Source organism: Triticum urartu, chromosome 4 (assembly GCF_003073215.2).
Source record: "Triticum urartu cultivar G1812 chromosome 4, Tu2.1, whole genome shotgun sequence".
Taxonomy (NCBI): Eukaryota; Viridiplantae; Streptophyta; class Magnoliopsida; order Poales; family Poaceae; genus Triticum; species Triticum urartu.
The window spans coordinates 6,879,037-6,886,500 of record NC_053025.1 but is presented as its reverse complement, the minus strand read 5'-3'; positions in this window follow the sequence as shown (position 1 = coordinate 6,886,500).

Here is a 7,464-nt window from a genome sequence, read left to right as displayed (position 1 = left end):
TTATGAAATCAAAGAGGAATGCCTCTCTTTTGCTCAAAAAAGAAATCCTCTGAGCTACCGGAGGATGGAGCACATAATGAAGTGATGCCTAACTATTAAATATCTTGAGGATCCATGGCTTCATATCAATGATATGCTATAAAGTGCACCCGATACGGGAGTTGTTTTGTTTTGGTAGCACACAAAGTGTTCCTCCGGCAAACGGGAGTTGCATAATCTCATAGTCATAGGAACATGTATAAGTCATGAAGAAAGCAATAGCAACATACTAAATGATCGGGTGCTAAGCTAATGAAATGGGTCATGTCAATCAGATCATTCACCTAATGATGTGATCCCGTTAATCAAATAACAACTCTTTGTCCATGGTTAGGAAACATAACCATCTTTGATTAACGAGCTAGTCAAGTAGAGGCATACTAGTGACACTCTGTTTGTCTATTGTATTCACACATGTATTATGTTTCCGGTTAATACAATTCTAGCATGAATCAATAAACATTTATCATGATATAAGGAAATAAATAATAACTTTATTATTGCCTCTAGGGCATATTTCCTTCAGTCTCCCACTTGCACTAGAGTCAATAATCTAGATCACATTGCCATGTGATTTAACATCAATAGTTCATGTTCCACCATGTGATTAACACACATAGTTCACATCGTCATGTGACCAACACTCAAAGGGTTTACTAGAGTCAGTAATCTAGTTCACATCTATATGTGATTAACACCCAAAGAGTACTAAGGTGTGATCATGTTTTGCTTGTGAGAGAAGTTTAGTCAACGAGTCTGCCAAAATTCAGATCCGTATGTATTTTGCAAATTTCTATGTCTACAATGCTCTGCACGGAGCTACTTTAGCTAATTGCTCCCACTTTCAATATGTATCCAGATTGAGACTTAGAGTCATCTGGATCAGTGTCAAAACTTGCATTGACGTAACCCTTTATGACAAACCTTTTGTCACCTCCATAACCGAAAAACATATCCTTACTCCACTAAGGATAATTTTGACCAATGTCCAGTGATCTACTCCTAGATCACTATTGTACTCCCTTGCCAAACACAGGGGGTATACAATAGGTCTGGTACACAGCATGGCATACTTTATAGAACCTATGGCTGAGGCATAGGGAATGACTTTCATTCTCTTTCTATCTTCTGCCATGGTCGGGCTTTGAGTCTTACTCAATTTCACACCTTGTAACACAGGCAAGAACTCTTTCTTTGACTGTTCCATTTTGAACTACTTCAAAATCGTGTCAAGGTATGTACTTCATTGAATAAAACTTATCAAACGTCTTGATCTATCTCAATAGATCTTGATGCTCAATATGTAAGCAGCTTCACCGAGGTCTTTCTTTGAAAAAACTCCTTTCAAACACTTCTTTATGCTTTACAGAATAATTCTACATTATTTCCGATCAACAATATGTCACTCACATATACTTATCAGAAATGTTGTAGTGCTCCCACTCACTTTCTTGTAAATACAGGTTCACCGCAAGTCTGTATAAAACTATATGCTTTGATCAACTCATCAAAAGCGTATATTCCAACTCCGAGATGCTTGTACTAGTCCATAGATGGATCGCTGGAGCTTGCACATTTTGTTAACACCTTTAGGATTGACAAAACCTTCTGGTTGCATCATATACAACTCTTCTTTAAGAAATCCATTAAGGATTGCGGTTTTGTTTATCCATTTGCCAGATTTCATAGAATGCGGCAATTGCTAACATGATTCGGACAGATTTTAAGCATCGATACGAGTGAGAAAATCTCATTGTAGTCAACACTTTGAACTTTGTCAAAAACCTTTTTTTATAAGTCTAGATTTGTAGATAGTAACATTACTATCAGCGTCCGTCTTCCTCTTGAAGATCCATTTAATCTCAATGGCTTGCCGATCATCGGCAAGTCAACCAAAGTCCATACTTTGTTCTCATACTGGATCCTATCTCAGATTTCATGGCATCAAACCATTTGTGATCTGGGCTCATCGATTGCTTGCTCATAGTTCGTAGGTTCGTCATGGTCAAGTAACATGACCTCCAGAATAGGATTACCGTACCACTCTGGTGCGGATCTCACTCTGGTTGACCTACGAGGTTCGGTAGTAACTTGATCTGAAGTTACATGATCATCATCATTATCTTCCTCACTAATTGGTGTAGGAGTCACAAGAACAGATTTCTGTGATGAACTACTTTCCAATAAGGGAGAAGGTAGAATTACCTTATCAAGTTCTACTTTCCTCCCACTCACTTCTTTCGAGAGAAACTCCTTCTCTGGAAAGGATCCATTCTCAGCAACGAATATCTTGCCTTCGGATCTGTGATAGAAGGTGTACCCAACATTTTCTTGTGGGTATCCTATGAAGACGCACTTCTCCGATTTGGGTTTGAGCTTATCAGGATGAAACTTTTCCATATAAGCATCGCAACCCCAAACTTTAAGAAATGACAACTTTGGTTTCTTGCCAAACCACAGTTCATACGGTGTCGTCTCAACGGATTTAGATGGTGCCCTTTTTAATCGTGAATGCAGCTATCTCTAATGCATAACCCCAAAACTATAGTAGTAAATCGGTAAGAAACATCATAGATTGCACTATATCCAATAAAGTACGGTAATGACGTTTCGGACACACCATTATGCTGTGGTGTTCCAGGTGGCTGAAATTTGTGAAACTATTCCACATTGTTTTAATTGAAGACCAAAACTCGTAACTCAAATATTCGTCTCCGCGGATCAGATCGTGGAACCTTAATCTTCTTGTCACAATGATTTTCCACTTCACTCTGAATTCTTTGACTGTTCAAATGTTTCAGACTTATGTTTCATTCAAGTAGATATACTCATATCTACTCAAATAATCTGTGAAGGTCAGAAAATAATGATACCCGCCGCAAGCCTTGATATTCATCGGACCATACATCAGTATGTATGATTTCACAAATCTGCTGCTTGCTCCATTGTTCCGGAGAAGCGTTCTTAGTCATCTTGCCCAAGAGGACATGTTCGCAGCATCAAGTGATCCAAAATTCCATCAGCCTGGAGTTTCCTCATGCGCTTTACACCAATATGACTAAACGGCAGTGCCACAAATAAGTTGCACTATCATTATTAACTTTGCATCTTTGGCTTCAATATTATGAATATGTGTATCACTACGATCGAGATCCAACGAACCATTTTCATTGGGTGTGTAACCATATAAGGTTATTCATTGTAACAGAACAACACTTATTCTTTAACTTAAATGAATTACCGTATTTGCAATAAACATGATCAAATCAAATTCATGCTCACGCAAACACCAAATACACTTATTTAGTTTCAACACTAATCCCCAAAAGTATGGGGAGAGTGTTGATGATGATCGTATCAATCTTGGAACTACTTCCAACACACATCATCACTTCACCCTTGACTAGTCTCTGTTTATTATGCAACTCCTGTTTCGAGTTACTACTCTTAGCAACTGAACCAGTATCAAATGCCGAGGGGTTGCTATAAACACTAGTAAAGTACACATCAATAACATGTATATCCAATATACCTTTGTTCACTTTGCCATCCTTCTTATCCACCAATTACTTGGGGTAGTTCCGCTTCTAGTGACCAGTCCCTTTGCAGTAGAAGCACTCAGTCTCAGGCTTAGGTCCAGACTTGGGCTTCTTCACTTGAGCAGCAACTTGCTTGTTCTTCTTGAAGTTCCCCTTCTTCCTTTTGCCCTTTTCTTGAAACTAGTGGTCTTGTCTACCATCAACACTTGATGTTTTTCTTGATTTCTACCTTCGTCGATTTTAGCATCACGAAGAGCTTGGGAATCGTTTCCGTTATCCCTTGCATACTATAGTTCATCACGAAGTTCTACTAACTTGGTGATGGTGACTAGAGAATTCTGTCAATCACTATCTTATCTGGAAGATTAACTCCCACTTGATTCAAGCGATTGTAGTACCCAGACAATCTGAGTACATGCTCACTGCTTGAGCGATTCTCCTCCATCTTTTAGCTATAGAACTTGTTGGAGACTTCATATCTCTCAACTCGGGTATTTGCTTGAAATATTAACTTCAACTCCTGGAACATCTCATATGGTCCATGACGTTCAAAACGTCTTTGAAGTCCCGATTCTAAGCCGTTAAGCATGGTGCACTAAACTATCAAGTAGTCATCATATTGAGCTAGCCAAACGTTCATAACGTCTGCATCTGCTCCTGCAATAGGTCTGTCACCTAGCGGTGCATCAAGGACATAATATTTTCTGTGCAGCAATGAGGATAAACCTCATATCACGGATCCAATCCGCATCATTGCTACTAACATCTTTCAACATAGTTTTTCTCTAGGAACATATCAAAACAAACATAGGGAAGCAACAACGCGAGCTATTGATCTACAACATAGATATGCTAATACTACCAGGACTAAGTTCATGATAAATTTAAGTTCAATTAATCATATTACTTAAGAACTCCCACTTAGATAGACATCCCTCTAATCATCTAAGTGATCACGTGATCCAAATCAACTAAACCATGTCCGATCATCACGTGAGATGGAGTAGTTTCAATGGTGAACATCACTATGTTGATCATATCTACTATATGATTCACGCTCGACCTTTCGGTCTCCAGTGTTCCGAGGCCATATCGCATATGCTAGGCTCGTCAAGTTTAACATGAGTATTCTGCGTGTGCAAAACTGGCTTGCACCCGTTGTAGATGGACGTAGAGCTTATCACACCCGATCATCACATGGTGTCTGGGTACGACGAACTTTGGCAACGGTACATACTCAGGGAGAACACTTTTTATCTTGAATTTAGTGAGAGATCATCTTATAAAGCTACCGTCGAACTAAGCAAAATAAGATGTAAAAAGATAAACATCACATGCAATCAAAATATGTGACATGATATGGCCATGATCATCTTGTGCCTTTGATCTCCATCTCCAAAGTACCGTCATGATCTCTATCGTCACCGGCATGACACCATGATCTCCATCATCTTGATCTATATCAATGTGTCGTCACGTGGACGTCTCACCAACTATTGCTCTTGCAACTATTGCTATCGCATAACGATAAAGTAAATCAATTATTTGGCGCTTGCATCTTATGCAAGAGATAACCATAAGGCTTTTGCCAGTTGCCGATAACTTCAACAAAACATGATCATCTCATACAACAACTTATATCTCATCACATCTTGACCATATCACATCACAACATGCCCTGCAAAAACAAGTTAGACGTCCTCTACTTTGTTGTTGCAAGTTTTACGTGGCTGCTACGGGCTTAGCAAGAACCAATCTTACCTACTCATCAAACCACAACGATAGTTTGTCAAGTTGGTGTTGTTTTAACCTTCGTAAGTACCGGGCATAGCCACACTCGGTTCAACTAAAGTTGGAGAAACTGACACCCGCCAGCCACCTGTGTGCAAGCACGGCGGTATAGAACCAGTCTCGCGTAAGCGTACGCGTAATGTCGGTCCGGGCCGCTTCATCCAACAATACCGCCGAACCAAAGTATGACATGCTGGTAAGCAGTATGACTTATATCGCCACAACTCACTTGTGTTCTAACTCATGCATATAACATCAACACATAAAATCTTGGCTCTGATACCACTGTTGGGAAACGTGGTAATTTCAAAAAAATTCCTACGCACATGCAAGATCATGGTGATGCATAGCAACGAGAGGGGAGAGTGTTGTCTACATACCCTCGTAGACCGAAGCGGAAGCGTTGACGCAACGTAGAGGAAGTAGTCGTACGTCTTCCCGGTCCAACCGATCCAAGCACCGTTACTCCGGCACCTCCGAGTTCTTGGCACACGTTCAGCTCGATGACGATCCCCGGGCTCCGATCCAGCAAAGCATCGGGGAGGAGTTCCGTCAGCACGACGGCGTGGTGATGATCTTGATGTTAAACCGTCGCAGGGCTTCGCCTAAGCACCGCTACAATACGACCGAGGTAGAATATGGTGGAGGGGGGCATCGCACACGGCTAAGGAACGATCACGAAGATCAACTTGTGTGTCTAGGGTGCCCCCTGCCCCCGTATATAAAGGAGCCAAGGGGAGGGGGCGGCCGGCCAAGGAGGGCGCGCCAAGGGGGAGTCCTACTCCCACCGGGAGTAGGACTCCCTTCTTTCCTAGTTGGAGAAGGAGAAGTGGGAAAGAGGAGGAAGAGGGAAAGGAAGGGGGCCGCCCCCTCTCCTTGTCCTATTCGGACTAGGGAGGGGAGGGGCGCGCGGCCACCTCTTGCCTACTTTCCTCTTCTCCCTTAAGGGCCATATAGGCCCAATAACCCCGGGGGGGTTCCGGATAACCCCCCGGTACTCCGGTAAAATCCCGATACCGAACGATTCACGATATCCAACATAGGCTTCCAATATATCGATCTTTATGTCTCGACCATTTCGAGACTCCTCGTCATGTCCATGATCACATCCGGGACTCCGAACATCCTTCGGTACATCAAAATACATAAAACTCATAATACGTCATCGTAACGTTAAGCGTGCGGACCCTACGGTTCGAGAACAATGTAGACATGACCGAGACACGTCTCCGGTCAATAACATAGCGGAACCTACTCATATTGGTTCCTACATATTCTATACGAAGATCTTTATCGGTCAAGACCGCATAACAACATACGTTGTTCCCTTTGTCATCGGTATGTTACTTGCCCGAGATTCGATCGTCAGTATCTCAATACCTAGTTCAATCTCGTTACCAACAAGTCTCTTTACTCGTTCCGCAATACATCATCTCACAACTAACTCATTAGTTGCAATGCTTGCAAGGCTTATGGTGATGTGCATTACCGAGAGGGCCCAGAGATACCTCTCCGACAATCGGAGTGACAAATCCTAATCTCGAAATACGCCAACCCAACATGTACCTTTCGGAGACACCTGTAGAGCACCTTTATAATCACCCAGTTACGTTGTGACGTTTGGTAGCACACAAAGTGTTCCTCCGGCAACGGGAGTTGCATAATCTCATAGTCATAGGAACATGTATAACTCATGAAGAAAGCAATAGCAACATACTAAACGATCGGGTGCTAAGCTAACGGAATGGGTCATATCAATCACATCATTCTCCTAATGGTGTGATCCCGTTAATCAAATGACAACTCATGTCTTATGGTTAGGAAACTCAACCATCTTTGATCAATGAGCTAGTCAAGTAGAGGCATATTAGTGACACTATGTTTGTCTATGTATTCATACATGTATTATGTTTCCGGTTAATACAATTCTAGCATGAATAATAAACATTTATCATGATATAAGGAAATAAATAATAACTTTATTATTGCCTCTAGGGCATATTTCCTTCACCCTGCACATTCCAGCATAGAGTGCCACAATGCCGGAAAAAGCAGGACAAGCAGCATCTTAACGCATCTGTGTGGTCGTCTGATC